This window comes from Andrena cerasifolii, chromosome 2 (genome assembly GCF_050908995.1).
Source record: "Andrena cerasifolii isolate SP2316 chromosome 2, iyAndCera1_principal, whole genome shotgun sequence".
NCBI lineage: Eukaryota > Metazoa > Arthropoda > Insecta > Hymenoptera > Andrenidae > Andrena > Andrena cerasifolii.
Window position 1 is genome coordinate 1046544 of NC_135119.1, and position 25092 is coordinate 1071635.

At 35.8% G+C, this 25092-nt stretch overlaps 1 protein-coding gene across 6 annotated transcripts in view; it reads right to left on the bottom strand.

The window, feature by feature from the left end:
* The window catches only part of Wdp (Leucine rich repeat protein windpipe), a 72143-nt gene extending 48298 nt beyond the window's left edge, over window positions 1–23845 (bottom strand). For 4 of the 6 annotated variants that reach the window (XM_076830280.1, XM_076830282.1, XM_076830279.1 and 1 more), the window contains exon 1: window positions 23477–23845. The gene's annotated coding sequence lies outside the window, so the exon portion shown is untranslated. Of the gene's footprint in view, window positions 1–12294; window positions 12453–23476 lie in introns of all 6 variants that reach the window. The other 2 variants (XM_076830283.1, XM_076830284.1) reach the window with 1 other exon arrangement.
* Window positions 23846–25092: the final 1247 nt, after the last annotated feature.

Genomic DNA, 25092 nt, shown 5'->3' on the forward strand with positions numbered 1-25092 from the left:
AAACTTCATTTTACAGGATATGAAGTAAAAGTTTTATGCTCGTAGAATTAATGTTAGAACAATCAAACTTGTCTGCGTTATTCTTCAATTCATACAGGTATCGCGTGTTCAGTGAAGTTTCATTGATTTTTGAAATTCCTAAGGTGGTCAAATTTCGTTTTTTGCTCTTTGGCCTTATCCCCTTTTTCAAATAGATGATCTCGAACGCGGAATTTAAGAAATTATTTAAGAGCATAAAGTGGAGGGATGATTAGGTAGATGTATAAATAATGTTAACTTACTTAAAACTGGAAAATCAATATGAGGGAGCTTAATGCAAACAAACTAAAACTCATTATACATATGTACTCAGTTTCCACAAATCAAATAAGAACCTGGATAAAATGAAACATATAATCGTGATCAGAAATCCGGTTTTGGACATTCTTCACGCTCTGTTGTAGGCCAACTAGTTAAAGCTTCATAAAAATCCTTGGAATCTGACGGGACGTAGTACATATGCTATATCTGCGGCTCCTTTAAAGCAAGAGGATTTGTTACCTTTCCGAGGAAAACGATGAGCTAAGGCCTGAAGCAGCGGGAAATGAAAGGAACGTGAATATCGCCAAAAATCGGACTTATCCCCTTTTCAAAATTATCGATTTAATTGGGATTTTGGGTACACACATTTATTGATAGACACATTAGGATGTCAAAAATTTGTTGAATGGTTCATGTTATAGAAAAAATGTTTTGTTTGAAACCAAGAGAGAATATGATTGAAACCGTAGATCGATTAAGGAGAATATGATTACCTATACAAAATATTTACCCCAAAAATAGACGAAATCATAGTTCCTTCGTGTTAAATATCTCACGCTTGATGAATGAAAAAGTTGGTTTACATTTGATAGCATTGAATTTTCATGGGATGTGTAGCTTCTTTAGCATGAGTGACTTTCGAAATGTTAATTACATCATTTGTGGACGAATAGTTTTAAGCAGTATCCATGTATGTGTATATTGTACAGGGTATTAAAAAAGCGATGGTCACTGTTTTCAGGTGTGAATCCCCACCTCTGGATCGGTGGACATTTGTAAAAAAAACTTGCCGCAAAATTGTTTATACCATTGAAAATTAGGGTTATTTTTTTTACACCAACATATTCGTTGAAAGGTCAACATGTTTAAAACGAACCACATGTCGCAAATGTACTGTTGACTAAAAAAAGTTTGATTTTGTTTTGGCTGAAATTAATGAATTGGATGAAACCATTTTGTACGTACTTCAGAAAGCGATGCTTTTGTGCCATATGTGCCGTTCTTTTTACACTGTTTCTCCTTTCAACAAGCAAAATATGTTGATGTAAAAAAAATTAACATTGATTTTCAATGTTATAAGCAATTTTGCGGCAAGTTTTTGTTACAAATGTCCACCGACCCAGAAGTACATTCACCCTTGAAAGCAGTGTCAATTACGTTTTTAACGCCCTGTATAATATTATTTTGTTTAAAGAAAGAGGAAGTTATTTTGAAAGAGTCGCGACATGGGAAGGATAATAGAGATTTATAAAATAGTTAATGTACCGCTTAATTGTTTAAACAATTAGATTATCAAATGGTAAATGTTTTATCAATTGTTTAAACAATTAGAAAAAACATTTACCATTTGATAATCTAATTAAAAGAAGTAACTTTTGTCTTGAAATTTCTTTTCTATCTCTTACAGATTGCGGGTTAGAAAATAAAATCGAAAAATAGCCGAATCTTCGGGGGTTAATTTCACCCCCTCATTGTGATTTTCGGCAGCAAAAAAATTTGCGTTGTAATCAGGAGAAAAGTCACTACATATCCACAAAGTTTCAGAATTTTTTGAATTTTCGGGTTCGGGATCTTCCCTCGTCAGTAGGTACCTAGGTCACGAAGTGCACGAATACATTAGATACATATATACTTGAATGACAACAGTGCAGAATTCAAAACACCTATGCTGCATTTTACTTAAGAGTACACTCGTTCCACGCAGGGATATACTGTTGATTAGTAGGAAACCAGCAGGAAAAGCGCGACAATCAATCGCGTGTGTCAGATCCGTGGGAGCTTCGCAGATCGGTCGCAAATTGGGAGGGGCGTAGGTCTGCTCTTAGATGGAATGGTATATAGAATACCATCCAAAATACTTAAAAGCATAAAATTAAATTTTTTAAATATTTTGTTCATTTTATTGACCTGCTCTTAAAAAAAAACTAAAATAAATTTGCAGACAATTAAATATAACTACCTACTTATGTAGATCTATATTAATTGAATATGAAAAATAATTGGAAATTATCTTAGTTCCTTTAACAACCAAATCACGTATGATCAGTGAAGCCAAAATACCTTTTTTTTAAATATTACTTACTAAAATATTAAATATTACTTAATACTTGCTAGTACCTACACTAAGGCTGTTCGAGTACTCGGAAAAAGCGAGCCGAGCCAGACTCGGTTTCTCGAGCCGAGCCGAGCCGAGCCGAGTACCCGTAAAAACCGAGTGGCTGGAAAGAACCAAGCGGCTCGATAAAACCGAGTAGCTCGAATTTTTTCGAGCGGCCGGAAAGAATCGAGTAGCTTGAATTTTTTCGAGCGGCTCGAATATACTTGGAGCAGATCTAAATTTTCGAGCAGACCGACTGTGTCGAGTACCTTGAAGCTTGAAGCTTGAACGTTTCGGGCAATACGAATGTTTCGAATATTTTATGTTACATTTATCTACGGGAATGTAAATAATGGTTCTCAATAAGTAATGTGAATAATTAAAATGTAAGCTGTAAATGGAAATATTCTGAAACTTTTGAAAATAAGTACTAAATTCAAATCTTTCTTTTTTTAAAATTTTTTTTTGTGTATTTATGAACGTATTTATACACTTCTCTTTATGTTATCTTTCTTTTCTTCTTACTTTTTTCTTCGTAACCTAAAATATTCGAAACATTCGAAATTGCTCAAAACGTTCAAGCTTCAAGCTTCAAGCTTCAAGCTACTCGACACAGTCAGTCTGTTCCAAGTATATTGGAGCTGCTCGAAAAAAATCGAGCTACTCGGTTTTATCAAGCCGATCGGTTCTTTCGAGCTACTCGATTTTTACGGATACTCGGCTCGGCTCGGAAGCCGAGTCTCGGCTCGGAAACCGAATCTCGGCTCGGAAACCGAGTCTCGGCTCGGTCCGAACTTCAAGCTACCGAATATTCGAGTACTCGAACAGCCTTAACCTACACACGTTTACACAGCTCGTGCAAGTACCTATCAACCTCATCATTAAAGACCTTCAATAACTTCATTTCTCCCTACTCATTAATACTCTACTTATTATAGTTACACTACATTTTATACATACATATGTAGGTATATGCCCGTCGTAGAAGTGACGTTCGCGCCTGAACCAAGTAACGTTACTTTACGTGTGGCGCGTACAACGTTATCACGTATCGATAAGCATGCGATAAAAAGATACGTAAAACTTCGGATGAAGTTTGCAGGCGCCTTGGGAGAATTTTTTAATTACTGGAATTGCGATAATCACGCACGATACCACGCAATGATAGCGCGACAGTTCTATGGAATGCTTTTAGATCATCAACTGCAAACTGCAACACATTGAATGTTTTCCTTCGAAATTAGTTAAACCAATACGAGATATTTTATCACTGCCAATACGTTTTGCCTTGCGATTTATACAGAATGTCACTTTTTGTCTTGTACCATCCGTTACAGGATACCTTGTATACATATATACTTATCGTAATCGTTCTGCGCAACAATATTTCATTAATACACCTATTCACAAGTGTTATTACATTTGCATTCATACAAAATTTCTAATTCGTGATTATTATTCAAAGATCAACCAGATAAGGGGTAATGCAATATTTCTTTATCAACGGAATAATTCTAACAATCGCACAGTCTAATACATTTTCTTCACAGAAACAAATTTTAAATAAACAACGGAGTAAGGCATATTCTCTTCCATCATTACTTTTCTCCGTATATATTAAGTGTTGAATTAAGGTTAGGTTAATCACTTACCTGGCACTATCTGCCAGCTATTTAATTTACACGCCTTGTATATTATTGTGTGCAGTAAAGACGTATTAATAATAATAATAATAATAATAATAACAACAACGATAATAAGGACGACGACGACGACAACAACAACAACAACAATATTATTATTATTATTATTAATAATATTATTAGTATACTAATAATAATAGTGTTAATAATAATAATAATAATAATAATTATTATTATTATTATTGTTGTTGTTGTTGTTCTTGTTGTTGTCGTCGTCCTTGTTATCGTTGTTGTTATTATTATTATTATTACTATTAATATTAATATTAGTATAGTAGGACCACGAATCTAATAAAGGGTAATAAGGGTGTTAATGGAATGATTATAATTGTATAGATATTAACTACTATGAAAATTTTAATATCGCTGACCTAACCACGTACCTACATAAGTACTCACGTATGTATTATACAAACCCAATGTTTGAACCGTTATCGAGTATGCGAAGTTAGAAATTAGTGTCTAGTTTCAGAAAAACCGGGAATCAAATAATCTCATCCCACAATTATCTTGAATTCAGTGTGCAAGCACGATAATTAAGGCCGTTCGTCCGCCGCCGCAACGCAACTGAAATGTGACTATGAAATGACTTGCGTGCAATAGCGTGGGTATGACCCGTATAACCCGAGGAAATTCGTCAGATGTTTCCTTGGCAAATTAAAACTTTGGCCGTTCGTCCATCGCCGCAACGCAGCTGCATACGACCGGGACACGCGTTTTTAATTCAAACCTCGTCCACCAAAACCACTGCAATTCGATCTGAATTGAACCGATCTGCAACCGATCGCAGCGCAATTGTACAGATCAGTTTTGTGGGCAACTGTCGTGTGATTTTTTTTAACCATTAGTTGGCGTGTTAACGATGTACAGACGATTGGAAATTATCTATGTCCGTATATGTAATTATAAATAAATGTAATTATAAAGTTAAAGAATTGCCATATTAGACCTACTCGCGAGTCGAGAAAATAATCAGATAAAAAATAATCCCGCCATATTTGGACATTTAATGTATCATTAATTGCATTGGTGTCATCGGGAACCACGTATGGTTTCCCTTCTCTTTTGCGAATGAAGTTGTGTAGAATACAGGCAGCGTGATACTATTTATTCATTTTTCATTTTTCAATTGCATTCACATCATCTGAACTAGGGTAGATGTCCCATTTACTGACAGTGTCCCTATTACTGCCACTTTGTTTATTTCACTTAAAAAAAAAAGTAACGTATAAAGAATAGACGTATAAAAAATGTACTATAATAATAAGAAGAACAGTCCCAGTTTTATGATAAATTCTTTTTTACACTATTCTTTATACGTTGCGTATTTATTAAGTAAAGTAAATGAAGTGGCAGTAATAGGGACGCTGACAGTAATTGGGACATTTACCCTACTCGGCATCGTGAATAAAACTGATTGAAAAGAAGTTGCGTTGACGTGAAACAGAACCATGCGATTGATTGGCGCCAATGCATGCAAGTCGTTTCATAGTCAAATTTCAGTCGCGTTGCGGCCGCGGCGGTGAAAGTATTTTTTCAAAAATTTTTCTCCAACTGCAGGAATCACTTGTAGAATTAAAGCAACTAATCAAGCAAATAATCAAGAGTGGAGAAATGAAATTTCACAATTGGAAGAATTTTTCAACGCCTGCCTTCTCACTGTGGAAAGCCACAGTTACCTACACCAAAGTGGTCATTATGATAGTGAAAATCATTTACACAAGGCTGTTCTTTTACACAGACTATTCCAGTCTAATGTCACAGGGTTATGACAGGAGTGACCCATTGGTCGAGAGAGAGACGCGGACAGAAAAAGGCAAGGACACAACAGACCGCTCTGTTAATGCAACTTGAGGCGATTGAAATGGTAAAAGGTGGGTTCGATGACGTCGCGTGGTCGTAAACACCTGGCAACTTGTTATCACGACGATATAGACGCGTCAAGCACAGTTGCAGCGTCAAATCTGCTTCGTGCTATGGCTGACAATTGAATTTGTATTTGTTAGTAATCGCCCGGTCAGTCCCCCGAAAATCCCCAAGCACCCCACTGGCGAAGCAAAACAAAAGATAATGAAAGTCCTAGTAGATCTCGATTTGATCTTCAGCTCGACCTGTCTCAATATTTCCTCTCGTTTTAGGCGCGCGTACAGACTTCAGTACGAACGCAAATGAGGCAAGCCGAGACCGAATGAGCATGCAAGGTAGGCTGGGTCGAAAACGGACTGAATAAATTTTTTTTTAAATCTGACTTGACATAGTCAAAAAAAGGTGTGAGGTGTGTCAAAAAAAGTCGCTGATTTTATCCGCGCCCTGGGTGGTCAAAGGGGTCGTTTTTCGAATTAATAGTTTTTGCAGATCATAGGGTGCAATCGGTTTATACCAAGCTAGTAGGTAACCAAAAGTTTTTTTGTTAAATTATCTCTGTTTCCCTGCGCCTCGCTAGAAAAAAGGCATGTGTGTCATATAGCCGATAGTGCCGATACATATCGTATAGTATTATTTTGAAAAAAAATGTAATTAATGTTTTAACAGAGCTACTACTTTTGTTAACTATGACTAAATGCAAGTGTGGACGTCGCGGTGGCACAGCGGGTTGAGTCAAGGGGAATTGGGGACAAAAATAATACTTCGAGTTTCAATCATTTATTTATACACATTTTAACGAATTATGTTTTTTTAAGAATTCTTTTCATACATAGTTAATGAAATGAAATTAAAGAAAAAAACATTCATAATTAAAAAAAACAATTGGAGTCGATGTAGTGTTATTATATAATAATAGGTATAAGAAAATGAAATATAGTATAAAATATGCTGGAATGAAAGTAAATAGTTTAGTGTTTGTTTCTCCTGAATCGCTTCACATCCACTTATTATCGGAGATACACAGACAAATTGTAATAGATCGCCGCTGACCTAGGTAAAAAAATATTAAAAATGAAGGGGCAGGTAGGGGTAGCTAATTTTTTCGTGAACTTTTGCAGGATATATGTAGGGGAGACCGGGTATGGTTGTCACAAGGGTAGGTTGTCACAACTGCTATATTAAAGAAACTATAAACAATAGGAATGTACTAATAATCCATGGCGACGCGTAAACATTTTGCCGCCTCCATCCCCCATCACTCAATTTTCTGCGGAGTCGCATGAAGACATGACGTGTCATTGTTTGTTTTCGTAAGCTCGAAGTAAATTACGCCGTATTTTCTATGAAGTAAGTATAGGTTATTTCTTAGTATTGACTATAATATTGTTGCATTATTCTCGTAGTTTAGAGTTTCTTCCCTCTTACTGTAATGATTTTTTTTTTTGCATTTTTTAAACATCTTAATACATGAGTAAGTAAAGAGGTGGGATTGTTTAACGGGTTGGGTCAAGTTGTCACAGAACATTTGAAAAGAAGAACAAAGCAAAACGAGTTTTTTTATCTAATAAAGGAAAAATAAAAAGAAGGGAAAAGTATCAACAAATAATAAAGATGAAAAAGAAAATGAAGAAGACTTTTGCTTTGTGTGCTTGTCGGCTGTACTTCCGAATGGCCCCAGTGGCCGATCGTCACGTGGTTTGAGGGGAGGGGTGGGGAGGGTGCGTGGACTCTAAATCTAAAATTGTTGCTTCGGGAATTTATTAGTTTCCGAGATATTAATAAAAAACTTTTAGAATTTCTGCTGACATATTCCGACACAACGCATTCCACTTTTCAACTTGTTCCTGGTATTAGTATACGTTGCGGTTCGATTAGTGCGGGGGGTGCGTAAAGCATGGTAGCGAACCGATGTGAGTTTGGAGATTTGAACCAGAAACTTGCGGCTGCGAGCCATCCTACTATACAGGGTGGCTACCTATTGCTCTATTGATAATCACTACTCCGGGGGGGGGGGGGGGGTGATTCTACAGGCAAAAATAAGAAGAAGATATAAAATACAATTTTTTAATATCGCGCTTCGTTTTCGAGAAAATTGGCTTTGAATTTCAGCTAAATACAACTGCCTTTTAAGCGCCTGTAGGGCACGCAGAGGTAAGAAGAACGCGTCCAACTTTCCGTAGAACAAAGGGGGGGTAGGGTGGATCCCCGTTAGGGCTACCGGTATGCAGTTCAAAAAAATAATTTGTAAAAAAATATTAACAATAATTTTTTATTAATATTTCGGAAACTAATAAATACCCGAAGCTACAACTTTAGATTTAGGGTCCACACCCTCTCGCCACCCCTCCCCTTAAACCTCGCGGCGATCGGCCACTGGGGCCATTCGGAAGTATATCCTGCTTTTCTCTGTATTCAGAAAGCCAATTCAGACAAATTGGGGTTGAGTGATAAAGTTGTAAACTGTTGGTTAATAATGTTTTTAAGTTTAATTTTGTGTTCAAGACTATAGCATTTATAATTACAATAAAAAAATGATATTACTTCCTTAACTGAACCGGCTTTTTATTAATAAACTTAGCTATCTAAATTTGTGACAACCAACCCAGCCTCGGGGTATATTGTCACAAAATAGTTCCTGCAAATAACGTGAATTAGCTCCTAATCTGATTGACATATTCCACAGGACAATTTTTTTATAAAAAACGGACGTACTTCCCTGCAGCTATAACCCGTAAAAAAATCAAAATAAGGAAATGAGACAACCATACCCGGTCTCCCCTACGCATATTTTCAGTAAAGATCATGAAGAAGTTTTGAGGAGTAATTTAAAAAAGCTTAATTAAAGTTAGCCAAGTTTCCCTGGCGATGCGATAGGAAACGAAATTATAATAATTAACATATCCACTGCTGTCACAATCACAGCAATATCATTGCGAGTACCTAATCTGAAATGGTAAATGCACCATTGCACTATTACATAGTTTGCTTTAACAGTTTGCTTGGTACATACTTTGGAACTATTTATGATGTCAGTTGTTTTGATATTTTAAACAAATACAGTTGATCCTTGAAAAAAAATAGGGTTAGGGGCTAGAATTGTTACTTTATGACCCGTCGGGTACCCGGGTACCCGGACATTACCCGGGATAACTTTAAGTAATTGAATTTAGTATTGTCTGCGATTGTCTGTGGTATAGTCTGATGTTAGCCGAAAATGATCGAACAATACCACATGCAATGGCTTGAAGTTATTCCGGGTAGCCGGGTACCCGACGGGTCAAAAAGTAATAGCTCTATTAGGGACGCCGCGCCGATTCCCCGCGTAGTCGAAAAGCCACGTACCTATAATTTTTCACTCTCCAAAAACTTAACTCCAATACCCTACTGTTGACCAAAAGCCTTATTTTGTACGCTATACGCGTTATTACTGTATTTTTAAAATAATAAGGTAGAGAAAAGGAAATGTTATTTTAAAACCTGTCGCAGCTAGTGAGAGGTCCTATTTCGTCTTTTTTTTCCAATGGACGACTCCGCTACTGCGAAGGCCGTAATTTATGGCTTACCATAGATGGCACATGCCTTCTCGCTATTTTTCAGCCCTCTCACTCGCTGCGATAGAGAATAATGGCAAACTGAATAAACTGATTCCAAATAAGCTCGCGGCCGACGCCAAAATTTTCCAAGAAAAAAACGTATATAGGGTAAAGGTCCCAATTACTGTCACCCTAAACTGTTTTACTTAAAATAACGAATAAATCTTGTGAAATGATACGTAAAAAAATTTAGCATACAATTGAAACTGTTATTTACACGATACAAAAAACAGAACTTAATTTTTTTCTTCGTTAATTTGGATAAAATGATCAAACATTTTAAGCGGATATTAGGAGAGTGAAAACGATGACTTCCTTACTAGCAAATGAGAAAACAAGACGTTAAAGAAAATGCTGTAATTGTAATATTTAAGCTATTAACATAACAAAATATCATGTTTTAGATAATATAAGAATCATAGAAAGTAATAACGATCGGAATACAACGATTCATTAAGTCTGTTTATTTGTTAATTGGGTGACAGTGATTGGTACAAGCGTTTCAAGGATTTTGGTATTACTGTCATAGCAGTAGTTGCTCCTGTACATGAGACGACATAACCTTAAAATGAGATAAACAGTATTAGGTTAGCTGGAAGTAATTAGAGTGTCAGTAATTCAATCAGATACATTTTAAGGGTGTCAGTAATAGATCCCGAAATATATTTTTGAAATTGATGAAATTATACATAAAAATCGAAGTTTTAAGATCCAACAAATTTTTTTCATCAAGTAAACATATTAAACAATAATAAATAATAAGAACAACGTATACTTTTAGTCTATAAGTACAAAACTATAAGATAATGTCAGAGTCAACGCTTAAAGTGTCAGTAATTGGGTCCTTTACCCTAACTGGACCGGCGTTGTTCAAGGGTCAACTCTACTGCGAACTGGTGAAGGAATCACCACTAACCAGTTACAAGGACGCATAAAGTTACAGCCAATCTTTCCTAAGACGGGACGGCATTATGGAGAGCAGTATCATTTATAGATATTTTATCTTTGATAGTGTTTAAAAGAACAGTGAAATCTTCTTCCGATTCATCAGATTCTAACAAAATTACTGAATCCGCCGTTTTCTTTTTCAATCAACATGTTATTGAATAATACACTTCCGTTTTTGCACTTTTTTATTCTACATCAACAAATTGTACAAAACAATAAAATTTGTACAAGCCTCAGCTTGCCTCAGTTTGCCTCGTGCGGAACGCACAGCACAAAAAATCTCAATTTTTCCAATCCGTATATAAAGTCAGCGTTTTATCCTGCAACCCGCGCTCGCGCGAACAGGTAAAATGGCAACAGCGCCTCACGGACGCATTCCACTACTAGCATGCACCGTCCCGGCGTTCGGAGAGCTGCCAGCGACCGCTGGGCAGCAGCGATGCCCGAGCTTCGAGAATTTTGGGATGGTCTCTTTCAAATTAACGTCGCAAAGAGCTATTCAAAATTTCCCAGCCCGGGTTCAAAAATTTGGGGCCTTTTTCGTATAACTTTTGAAATATAAAAGATATTGGAATGCAATTTGCGCCGAAAAATGAGAAAAAATTATTCCCTCTTAATGATGGATAATTTAACATATTTTACATTTATTTAATCATTTCTATCAATTTTTTAACCATAATTGTTTTAAAAAGCTTTTGCAAACTGTTTATTTGATACTGTATTTAATGCTGCTTTTAAAATTCGTGGTGTTGATAAACAATAGGCTAGTTGTTTCTGTATCATAACTTTCAGAAATTAAGAAATTAAATTTTTATTCAATTATGTGTTAGTTCTGCAGACCTCAAAATCTATTGTTCTGGTTTCTTTTTTATGATTTTATCCTTAATACAGTGCATACCTAGATCAGACGTAAGGGGTAACTAATGGGACGTGTCTTTGATTGTAGCGGTGCTTGAATTTTTTTTCTAGAATTTTTGTGTCTGAATGTTTTAATCGTTTAGCTACTCAACGCCACGCCTATACCGGCTTCCGTTAATGTCATTTTTTGGAACGATGCGCCATTATTGTGGTTTTTCACGCAGGTGGCGAAAAATCTCTCTGTATAGCGCCGCGGTGAACCCTGTCATAGCTAAAATTTTTTAAATTGAGACGGGTACGAGATCAGTCGACATTATTTTCAAACCTCATTACAGAAATCTGGGGTGCGAGTCGTAAACCGACATAAAAGCGGAGCGCGCGGCTCGATTGCCTGGGCCGGGAAATTCCCAATAGTTTTTTGCGACGTTAATTTGAAAGAGACCAACCTAAAATTTTCGGAGCTCGAGCATCACTGCTATCCAGCGGTCGCTGGCAGCTCTCCGCTGGGCCAGTGCATGGTTGTAGTGGAATGCGTCCGTGAGGCGCTGTTGCCATGTTACATGTTCGCGCGAGCGCGGGTTGCAGGATAAAACGCTGACGCTGTATATGACGTCACTTGGTTTGGATTGGCTTAGCGTTGGTATGACGTCACGGCGTCACCAACCAAATATAAGTCCCTTCTCCTACACCGTACGACGAAAGAGAAGATATGTACGACGTCATATACGCCAGCACGCCTCCATTTATTCAGCACGCCTGGCAACCCTGCCCCGGCATGCCTCGTTGGCGCTCATGCTCAATCTGTACGCGCCTTTAAATGTTTCAGCAAAATAGCTGTGTTCTTTGAACTTGCTTAGGTACCGACAGCAAAGTTCTTGTAATCGTTTACTCGTTACGACAAACATTACCTTGCAACTTTTTTTCTTACCTAACGAGGAGTGCTGTGTATCTTTTTAATTCCTTGACCCCCCCTACACGCAACAGAATACCGAGAGTGACCCGAGACATACGTCGTCTTACTTTTTACACTCTTACGGTGTGCTCTTAATGGCCGCGATGACGTAAATTAATTGCTAGTTGTCGAATCTATAAAAAGATATTAATGATGCATGATATTAATGAGTGTCAAGTTTTCCTATAGTACAAACGGAAGATACGTATATGCTCCTGTTTAATACGATACACAATTTGCTGGGTGACCAAGAAGCCGCGATATTTAAAAAATATATTTTCTCATCGAGTTTGTTTTAGAGCCTGTAACTTTCTTAATGATTCACTCTACAGATAAAGTGTATCTAACACGAAAGCATACGAAGCGCCATAAACTTGTTGCTATAAATAAAGATAGTTTAATTAATGTTTATACTGATGTGTTATGCAGTTGTATTTAGGTTAGAATATATCCCAGTAATTATAAAAGAGGGAAGGCGGGAACGAGCGGAACGAGCGTGTGTGTGTTGCGTGGAAGCGCGTGGGGAAAAGGAAGGGGCCGAAGACGCGAGAAGAAGTAAAAAACAAGTCGGTCGTTCAAGAACCACGAAGCGCGTCATTTTAATTCATTTCTGTTTAATTCATTTTCCGGTTATATATTGTATCCTATTATACGATAAATATTCTGTTTTGTTTTATTATAAGTGAAGTAGCGTGTTCTGTTCCTGAACCTCTAAAAATCAATCCGTTCCTAGATAAATCAATTCACAAACTGGTCGCACGGATTTCAATCTATTAGTTCTTAAGCGGCGGCAATTTCTTTCGATCAGTATCGTCTAAACTAATTGATCGTGAATCAATCCTTCTAAATGATCGAGAGCTTCACGCATCGACAGACATACATATGTCTTGACTAAATACGTGACCGTTTCGATTGAAAGACGAAACTGTGGCTTATCTGCAAAACCTCATTTATAACTGGGGGAACAGGGCGATATTTATTAACTGACATGTATGTATCTAACTTTTAAAAATTCGTGTATAGTTTTATAATTTGAAGAAGTTAAGTTTATAAGTTTATATGTCATATAAACTCCATGATTATGAAACATACAAAAGGAAAAGATGTACCATAACAATGATCAGACATGGAAGTGGGCGCTTTTGATTTCTAACATTTGAAAAAGACGAAATTAACTCTATTAAGTATTTAATCAATTTTAAATCTGTAAGTATATACGATAATGTATTATAATCCTTAACAGTTTCATAAGATTAATTTGAAAGGTTTGTGATTGCAATATCTTCAGGGCTAACATCAATTGATTTGTGATATTCATTGTGTTACATATGCAGCTATTATTTTTCCTAATATTGTGTTCGCTTTAAATGTTAATAATATTACGCATTTTAAGATATTATTTCTTTCAATTCCGCAACAAGTATTAAATCAAGAAACACGGCAGTGTCTCGCGCCAAGTACATATTCAGTGCCAGACGACCGTGCCTATATTACACCAGATATTTTTTGGAAAAACCCTTCGATTACTGATTCTCAATAATGGTTGATCCGATTAATTTTGTAATGGTCTCAATGGATAGCTTGTGTTTGATTTGCATTACAAAAGCGTCCTCATTTTGTTCCTACGTTCCTTATGAGCTGAGATATTTCGATGCAAATTTCCAATTTGGCGAATTTTATATTAAGACTAGCGTCCCCGCCTCGGTTTCGCCCGAAAGATTAGCGTGACTGATTCATAATCTGTAATCTGAAATCTGTAGACTCGAGAGCCGTCGGCCACTTATTCCCGCCGCGGTGCTATTTCGCAAGCGAGAAGCGCTCGCCCGGTCGCCGCCTGGCGGTCGCGTCGCGAACTACTATTATTTAAACATCATTATTTAATTATTTAAATAAAATAAAAACGTTAGGACCTTCCCCTCGCCAAGACGAACAAAGTGATGTAACACACTTGTGGGTACAGTTCACATTTACTGAGAAACCGCATTTCGAAGTATGCAACTTCAATTTTATATAATAGTATAGATATTTTCTCCAGCGCCAAGTGTGGGCAAGAGGCGAGCATGAAAGGGTGAGGAAATGTACCGCCAATTTATGCAGCACGAAAAAGACAAAAAGCAGCTGCGCTCAGGTCGCTAGTAAACCTAACCTAGCTAGTGTCAATCAATCATAATCTGTCAAATGTCAAATACGGTAAGTTGTCAAAATTGTCTCAATTAACAAGGTAAGTCGCCAAATTTTTTTAATAGACTATTTATGTAGAGCCTATAGAAACGAAGGGAATGTAGACTTGGAAATTGTCCGGAGAAGATTCGACAGAGAAGCATCTTCTATCGCACAAGTTTCTGGAAATTTGTCAAATAAGGTAAATCGATAAAAATTTCCAAAGGCATAGCATTAAGAATTTAGAAAATTAGGGCGAATTGCACATCTCCCTTGATTCTTTTCAATTTTTTGTGTAAGACATTCGCAATACTTTAAAATCCACAGTAGTTGCCACGTTATTCATTAATTTTATTAGTTTCCTATTAACAATATTTTAATTCACCAATAAACATACTAAATTAATTTTATTCCAACACCAATAAATTGTGCGTTAAAAATATTGGATCTCTTCGTTCATTTTCGCTGAATTATCATTAGCATTTAAATTTCCTGCAACAAGACTTTCTGCCATACGCTCTCACCTCCTTCCGACACATTTTGTAGTCTCTGCACTTACTATAGCAAAGGGCCACTCTGTTTCTATATAAGTTCTACGTTAAGTTGTAACTAAAATGTGGATTTTATATATTTACAGATAATCGAAGCAGCAGATAATGGAGTGTGATTTACGTCAAAGAAAACAATTTATTGTGACATAGTATTATATTAATTAAACGATTTTATTCAGCTTCGATCCTCTTTTTGCTTCTTGTATCTTTGGTTCATACCTGAAAACTCAATTTGAACCAATTCCACCAATTCAATTGTCGCGAAGCTTTGCAGGCGTGCGTAGTTTGTATGCTAATATAATATATTTAAAAAAAAATAATCCCGAGGGGGTGAAAAAATTATCCACTCATCAATAAACACTACAAAATGTGTGAAATCCCCACAAAATTACCATTTTTAAAAAAAGGTTCAAAAAAGAGCGCCAAGTATATGAGCGCAAAGAACGGTAAATTAATAATCCCATAAAAAAGAATCCCATTTAAAAACATTGATATATAAAAAACTAATGATATATACCAATGGTATTAATATGATGCGCGCCCAAGTACCTACCTATGCCTAGACAGCATAATTGAGAATGATTTGTATTGTTTGAAATAAATATTTATTCACAATCTATTATATAAACGAATTCTCTTTAATTGAACACTTCATCTAGAATGATCAAGATAATAATTATTCGTTATTCATAATAAATTGTTCTACCATGTCCATCGAATAATTCATTGTTATGTAGTCGAATAATTTATTTCAATAAGTATTCTAAAAGTATTTGAATAATAATGCAAATAATGGATTAATAGTTTTCGCTGCTTGCTGATTGGCAACGGTTTTGGCAAGGAATAAATCCTAGGACTAATAAAGGAAATACAATATTAGAAGGATAACAAATAATATAGATTATAAATAGTGCACAAAACGAATAAATAATTATGCAAATGAAAATTAATTATCTCCCTATGTGAAATAGTTGAATGAATTCCTATTCGATAAAGAACTTATTCCTTTGTGACTAATAGAAGCTCACAATCAATGAATTACTCAACATCGGAATCAGATTGTACTCAACTCTACTACATAACTTTCAGGTTCCTTCGTTGTCACGTCGCGTCGTGGATAAATCATTACGCAACGAGACGTTAATCAAAAGCAATATTTAATCCCCAGCTTAGCCGCGACAAATCCACAGTCATCGTATTCTCACTTAAGAAAATTAAGAGTCTTAAAATCGTTGCCCTTGAAGTGGAACGTTTGTGCTCTCATAGAGCAATTTAGAACCGAAATAACTCACCGCGGAGCAAAAGCACCAGGTCGGACGGGCGACGCGGCGCGGCGCTTCCAGTGACTGATAATAATCGGTATGCATTAGAACAATGATAGTATTATGTGACAACACGGAAATGAGATTTACACTTTTCATAAAAGGAAATCTTCAATTAGGAACAATATTTTCGTTGGTGATCAGCACATGTTAAATATACTACTCCTTCATAGTGTTATAAAAAAATGTGTAAAAAAAATTTTATGTGAAGCGATTTTATTAAAAATGTACTAAAAACTAAAAAATAATTCTTATCTTGTACTACAATCGATGGTGTTTTTTCACTTTAAATAAAATCACGAACAGGATATCTCGCAACAAATTCATTTCGACGCTTGACACTGTATTAAATTGATTCATGTTCTGTTTTTTTTATATATGTATGTATTTCTTTTATTTTTTAGCTTTTAGTATTTGTGGATTTACATTTCATAGCTCAGACTTCTTTACAAATATATTTTATTGCTGTATACAGTTTAAAAGTTTGCTTAAACCATATAGTGCTAAATGATTGTATTAATTACTTATATCATATTGTTCATGTTCACATATATTCCCTCGCACGCGACTCCCATGTACATATACCTACTAGGGCTGGGACTATTCGAATAATTTAATATTCGAATATTTTACAAGTATTCGAATGCTACGAATAAACTTCGAATATTTGAGTATTCGAATGTTATTATTCGAATACTAATACATCAGTATTCGAATAGTATGGTGTGAAGTGGGTAACAATTAGCTTATAAGATTTCACCCTGACAAATGAACCTAAAGAACTTGATTTATAATTCACACCATACTATTCGAATACTTAAATATTTGAATAATATTCGAATACTTAAATATTTGAATAGTATTCGAATACTTAAATATTTGAATAGTATTCGAATACTTAAATATTTGAATAGTATTCGAACACTTAAATATTCGAATACTATTCGAATACTTAAATATTTGAATAGCATTCGAATACTTAAATATTTGAATAGTTTTCGAATACTTGGACATTCGAATTATATTCACCAAATAATTGAGAAACTGAATTATTCGAATATTCGAATACCGAAAAATTCGACAAATAGTCCCTGCCCTAATACGTACTGTCCACCGATTTCGCTCCATGACAGGAATCGCGATAATTTGAAATCGCGAATATCGCGATGCGGACTACCCTTTTTGTCGTTCTTGTAAAGAACGCGAGTAGTCGATTTGAAGTCGTTTGGATTTGTGGTTATGGGTTAAAATTATTGGTGACTGGGTAATTTTTTAAACCCTTTGGTGTTTTTCTTCCATAATTTTGTATTGTCATCCAAACTACGCACGCTGCAAAGTTTCAAGTTAATTGGATAGTTGGAGGTGGGTTAAAATTGAGTTTCTAGATTTCAACCAAACAAACATACATAATACAAATAAACAGAGGATCGAAGCAGAATGAAATTGTTTAATAAAAAAAAATCTTTTAAAAAGCACTTGAGGCATAGGATTATTTAGTTCTTTAGAATCAAATTGTAAATTTGACGAAATATGATGTCTGTCTGAACTTTTGAGACTTCTTAAATAGTTTAAATAATTTTATGTTACCTGCATAGAGGTAGAATTATATTTATGAAATCATTATTCTGACTGCGAATTATTCTGAATTATGTTAGTCAATAAAAGACTACATATATACCTACATTATATGTACAGCTAATGAGGAAGAATATTACTAAAACTTGAATACCTAATAATTATAGGCACGTCACAGCACATTAGCTGAAAGATGTAGAATAATTACAGTTCCCATTAGAATGATTAGAAGAATAAAATCACTTTCTTTAATACTGCTAATACCAACTAGGAAACCAATGGTAACACAGTCAAGTCAAGTTCCTCAACAATCGCGATTAAACATGTTCTAGCAACAGTTTAATGGCCCCAGTACCGGTAAATTCGTTATGAATAAACATTAAAAAAAAATAATAAAAATAAAAATTAAAATTAAAAAAAAATTATAATTATAATAATTATAATTATTATTATAATTATTAAAATTATAATTATAATTGCATAAACTGAGGCTCGTGTACTTTGAAGATAAAAACATACAGCCGTGCAAATTTGCGGAGCAAACGTAGCCTGATATTAGCCGTGCCGTGGCAGGAATTTTTAAAAAAATTAGTTGTTTCCCAACTCCGAGACGGGAAGTGCGTCTCGGTGGCGTGACTAATCGTGACATACGTGGCAATCCGATCATGCGTGCACGTGTCAATCCGTCAATAATATGTCGATACCAAGACAGTAATGATTCCCACATGCACGATAAAATGAAGTCAAGACGCTTTACCGCTATGTCCTCTCTCCGGAGGAGGTAGCATTAAAACCAACAAAGACACAGACCAATGGACAAGTGCATTTGATATTCCGCGTACAAGTCCTAGTGAGAATAGTCAAGGTCTCCAGGGTGGGGGTAAGTGATGAATGAAGTAGTTGTAGGAGTAACGGAGGTGTATCAGCTTGATATCGCCATAACAGTTTCTCATGCCATCTTGCACACACATACCTACGCTCGTTAAGAAAAATTCCAGCCGAATGACACGAAAGTTTCTCAATAATGGGACTTTCGTACGATTAAGGATAATAAAGAAGAATTGGAGCATGCATCGCTTGCACGAGTGATCCTTTTTCTCCCACTGACGATGGCGGCACACTATCTAATACAGTTCGAAAGCAACAATAGGCTAGATACGTTTCTCTCTTTCCTGAGATTTTACTTGTTTCGTTGAATTAGCCAAGAACATGATTCCCTAATCTTCTTAAGAAATGTATTGTGGTCATTAGTAGATTAAGTGTACTGACAATGAGTGAATGTAGCCATATCAGTACCTAGGTATCGTATGGATTGCTGTAGCTGTAAAGCATATTGAACCACGTTGATGTTCCTTTCAAGTGAATGACTTTTATGTGTCACTAGCGCCCCCCGTGTCGGATTCGCCCGAGATATCAGCGTGACTGCTTCGTGTTTATTAGAATTAATATCTTTTAAGGAAATTAAGTATTTTGAAAAAAGGTTAATTTCTTCTTAATATTTTGGAAAAGATAACATTCCTTTGGGAGATTTACTTTCCCTCCAGTGCCACATATACCAGGCGCTTCTTCGTTCCATGTTAATAACGCGTTTCTGAGACATGCTACATAACCTATGTCGATCCTAGAGTATGCAGGAATAACGTGTTAAAATTTGAGGAAGATCGGTTCAATAGGTTTTGAGTTTTGCGCGAACATAAAAATCGGCTCTCTCTTTATATAATAGCATAGATTTAATTCGTTAATTCACTTGCTAGACGAAAAGCATCTTGCAGATAAGAGTGAAGAGCGTGTCAACTCTTAATAGCAAAGATATGTACGCTTATCTCCATGTAATTACGTAAAATGAGCGATAGAAGAATTGGTAACGGTGTTTAGGTACCTACATGTGTGATGCCATTGATTAATGCCTATTTTCTTTAAATTACGTTGATTTATAGAACTATCAGTGTCTAAAATTAATATGAAATTAAAGGGACCTTCCGGTGTAAAAGTCGATTTTTTTTATTTCATTTTTAGAATGTTCAACCTTTTAGGAATACGTGTTTAAAAGGATTTGTTGAAATTCGTAAAATTCCCGAAGTTATAGGCATTTGAGTAGCGGCAAATGCATGGGCAACAACCGGTCACTCGGCGCCCACGTAAAACTTTAAACGCGCTTTTCTCGAAACATTGTTCTTAAACTCGGTGGGACCTGTATCTCCGATGCGACTGAAACTTTTTTTATTTTGAAGAATATACTTCTGGCCAGGGGGGGGGGGTACCAGAAAAAATTACAAAAAATTGAAAATTTATAATTTTTTAAGGCGTTGAAAGGATGAAAACTATAGGGAAAAAGTGATTTCAAACTTCAAGTGTCGTTGTTTTCTAAAAAAATTTCATTTTTTATTTTTTTCCAGCCCCCCCCCTAGCCAAAAGTATATTCTTCAAAATAGGAAGACAAGTTTCAGTCGAATCGGATAATAACTTTTGAAGATACAGGTCCCACCGATTTGGATAAATTTTTTGACGCCTTGACTTTAACGACTCCCCAGTGCCGTGTGCAATGATTACTTATAAAACAAAAAATATATTTCTATAACTCAAGACATCCTTAATACAATGCAAAAAGTCCCATTAAATTATATGTAGTAGTTTTCCTTTAATTAATTCCCAAAGATCACCTATTTTGGGGGCTCTAGACCGGAAGGTCCCCTTAATTAAAATCCCTAACGTTATTTCCCCTCCTACTTCAATTAGTTAAATTCTTGTTTCAAAGTATACCATCCACGTACTTAGGACGCGTTCCCAGAATTTCTGATTGTAAAGTACCATTGGTATACATATATTGGTAATAATGATAAAGCACCATTAAATCAATAGGAATATACGAATTCTCCGATAATGTTAAATTGAAACAGTCCCATTAAATTAAAATTGTCTTCTATGGGTAAATGCGGATGGGTCGGTGGGGCAGGAGAGTTGGTGGGTCTCTATATTTCAGACTCTGTACGTAAGAACGCGTTACAGTACAGAACAATAGCTTCTCTAGAAGCCAAACAGTTCAATGAATAGCGCCATTTTGCTTACTTCTGTGTTTTTCTGGATTTATAGGCTATAAAGGGTAAGTCAGATAGTAGAGGTATTTGGGGACAATGCAGCCAAAGTATTTGACCATATTAATCCTTCCTTTTAAAGCTTACGAGAAGACCATCTCTCCCTTCAGAAAGTAGAGATGGTCGAGTTATGGTTGGGATAAATAGTTCACTCTGAAATTGTGGGTGAGAGATGACTGACGTTCTAAACTTTTGTTCTATCAGTTAAATTTACAATACTTTGCGAGAGATTTTTTTGTTTCCTTCTTTTCTATTATTTTCATTTACTTATTTTATTTATTCACTTTTGTATTTATTTGTTGCGCTAATCGCCAATAGCAAATTCATTTTTTGTTTGAAATGATCTTTACTTGCTTAGCATGAAGAAATTAAATATCAATAAATCTGCAGTTGTAGAAGTCAAAATTATAAACAATTTTGCTTTCTTCTTTGTTATTTTTTCATGAATAATTATACGAGTGGTCTCTCCCAACGACGAGAACCATCTATCCCGGCACCTTGGGACAGACAGTCAGATGTCATGACTTCAGTTTCCAACATGGTTTTCAGCAAATATTGTCTTAAAACAAAGATCGACCAGCTTTTCCGAATCAGCACAAAAAATCGTAACATATTAGGTTCACTCTGATAAAATAAATAATATCAGCTTTAGTCTTAATAGCCATTTTTTTTAAAGCCATAAGCAATCAAACAGAAGTTGACGTAACCGAGAAATCTGCATGAATTTTACAGAAAGAAGTGAAACGTTACGAAAAGGACGGTAAAGTGATTCTTCGAATCATGTGAAGAATGCATTTGCACCTTAAACGCACTATAAATAAACGACCGTACCGCCAAGTTGAAGGTAAAATATAGTCGCACGAACAAACTCTTTATTTGACTGACAATGAGTCATGTTTTTAGTGCATAATAATGATAAACTCATTCAAAGATGCACTGCTATTTCAAGAGTGCTTTTCACGCGAAGACTGTTCAACGAATTCTGTATACCTTCGTAGCAAAATTAAAGAACAAATTTCAGATATTATTCTTGAATGTAAGTAAACGGAAAATAGGTTTCCACGTAGGTACCTACCTAGAAGTGAATATATTTCGACCAATTTATATGGTTTTACTAAAAAGCACTATAATAATATTAATAATAATAATAATAATGATAGGTTTCTATTCAATCAGTATCATATACATGTTAAGTATTGTATTAACATACTATAGCGAAAATAAGCGTAAAACATAAAAGTAACCGTACCATAAATAGGTACTGTGCTATAACGACGTAGAGCACTACACTGTTAAAAACAATAATCCCACTGTTTGGTTGGATAAAGTAGAGGATATCATCGTCAGTAAGGAAAAGGTAACAGCGAACTACAATAAAATCTGTAAACGTCAGGAAGTTCAACCTGTGACCTGAATTCATTATTAACTTCAGTTGAAGTTCTTATATAAATGAATCTGTATATACCTACATGCAACATATTGTGTTTTTTTTTTTGACGTAATCTTTATAATATACGCATACCTACATTTCTATGAAATTCAGTTCTACCGATTTCTTCAAAGTTCTATAGCATCTTTCGCGGCTAATTTCTGCAATCTTCGCCTTCCCGAAGAAGAACATGGCTGTGCAACAAAGTTTATCAGTACTTATCGCATATGAAAATAAAGACGAGCTGCACCCTGTTGCTCAATCCGAACTGTCTCGTGATTGCGTTACTCGATTTCTAGAATTTCGTTCTAATTTTAGAAAAACCCGGCTAGGCTACTGATACCGGAAGAGCAGTTCCCCAAAAGTCATAAGAACCGAACTGGGTATCGAATCGAATCTAAATAGGACACAGGTAGAAATAGTTGTTCATTTGCGTTACAAAGAAAATACGACCCGACATAAAATATGCTATCCTGTTATATGCATATATACGTGTGCAGGTATTTACTTATACGGAAAGCTCGAACTATATAGAAGTCAGTATTAAAATAATCCCTGCCTAGATTACAAGAATTCCAAGAAAGAAATTCCTGAATTCGCTGAATGATTTTCAATTTTTCATCAGGTTTCTTCCCTATCTACATACATACATTCTTCTCAAAGAGCAATAAAAATGTGACATAAAAGTCACGTTACATTAGTGCTGCCTCGTTGAAAATCAGTTGCACGTTCGTTAAGAAACATTCACATGAAACTGGACACGTTTTTGCAATCCAGTGTTCCACGACACGCATCGTTATCAGGCATCGTTATCCCTTTCCAATGGGTTAGGTAGATAATTACTAGCAGTCGGTGTATTAAAAAAAAAAAAAAAAAACAATTAATTGTAAATTGACTCGCGTTGATCCCTTGTAATCGCCAGCATAGTTTGCGATAGTACCCCGCACCTATGCGCGACCACCTCGAGTCAAATTTGTCACGGGCAGCTGTCGGCTCCTGTAATTGGCTGTGTAAGCCACGTGTTCTTACCTCTTGGGTCCCCTGTGTTCGTTTGGTATTGTATCCTCGGAACAGGAAAATTATCCTCGACACGCTACGTTCACCAGCACTTGGAAGAAAAAGGGAGGACCGTTTCGCGGGAGTGTTACCGATTTGACGCGTGAGAAAAGAAAGCAAGCCGGTGGGTTTTTGGCGATAGTCGAGGGTCGTTCGATCGGTCGTTGTTTGAGCAAAGGAGGTCGGCCAGGGACGACAAAGTCTGACACGCGCGAGATGAATACGCGGCAAGATCGAACCGACGAAAAGATACGATCTATCGTAGCCTGAGGCCGAGTTAGGACTGTGGACTCTGACAAGCCGCGAGTGAGAGAACGTAGTCAGCGGGCAGGCCTACCAACTTTCCGCTCGCTGTCGCGGCCCCACCACGATTTGCGAGGCACACTCGGAAGCGATAGGTGTGCGCGATCTGTCTCGGGGAACCGGTAAAATCGTTCTGGGGAACACCGGTCACTCTCCCTGGTTTTGTCCTTTAATGCGTTGCCCAAGAACCATCGGAGAACTACAATTGAAGACTTTGCAGCAAGAAGAGGGCAGCTCCAAATTTACTAACTTTTCGAGAACTAATAAAAACAGTGTTAATAAAATAGTTTTAGATAACTGTTCAAAGTATTTTACCCACTTAAAATCTGCATAAGTGTTGACGCATCATTTAGCAGTATTACCTAGTAATTGTAAATAAAAATATCTTTTTTCTATGGCAGGGTGAATTTTTAATATTTAGGGCTGCTCCCCCTTTTCCATCGAATTCTATAAAAATCCACTTATCTCGGGTAAATAATTAAATTAAACCATTATTATGTTACAAAACTAGATATTAGTACCTACTTACATGGAAATATATAAAAAAACATCAATCTACACAATTTTAGGAAAACGATTGTGAAATATGCTTACCAAATCATGAATACCTTTACACATTTTCAGGAAATTATGGAGCTGCCCCTATTTGCAGCAAAGTCAACTTTACATGTTTATTTTCTTCTTTCTTTTTTATAAAATTAAATATAAGGCTTTTTGGGTTTTTAATGGTAGATAGAATTGATATTAGTGAATAAATGTTTAGTAAAACCGGGATGCGGTTTGGGTCTCAATAAAATTATGGAACAAGTTTCTTCGAATCAAACTTTGTTTTCGAGAAAATCGATTTCAAGATTGGACAAATTTTCTGAGCAATTGCACGGGTATCCGACGAATGTTTAAACCGATTTTTTTTAAAAAATGAAGGCTCATATGAAAAAATGGAATTATACAATTTTTGTTTATTCTTGCACAAAAAATCGCCCGGTGTATTCCATTCTTTCCTACTCAAGGTATTTATCTAAAAATTATGGGAAGGTTATGGAATGGAATGTTACAACTCCTCTACAGTAACAGTGTGAGTAATGTTTATGTGGCAGGAACGCTGGAACCATTTTCTGTAAACACTGCTGAAAATAGTAATTGTTTTTATCTTTAAGCGAACATATTAAAATGTGTGATAAATTCTACACATATTTAAAAACACAAGGTAATTCAAAATATTCTGCAAAAATTTGTTTCTAATATAAATTTATAACACAATTACAAAACAATTTCAAAAGTTTCAC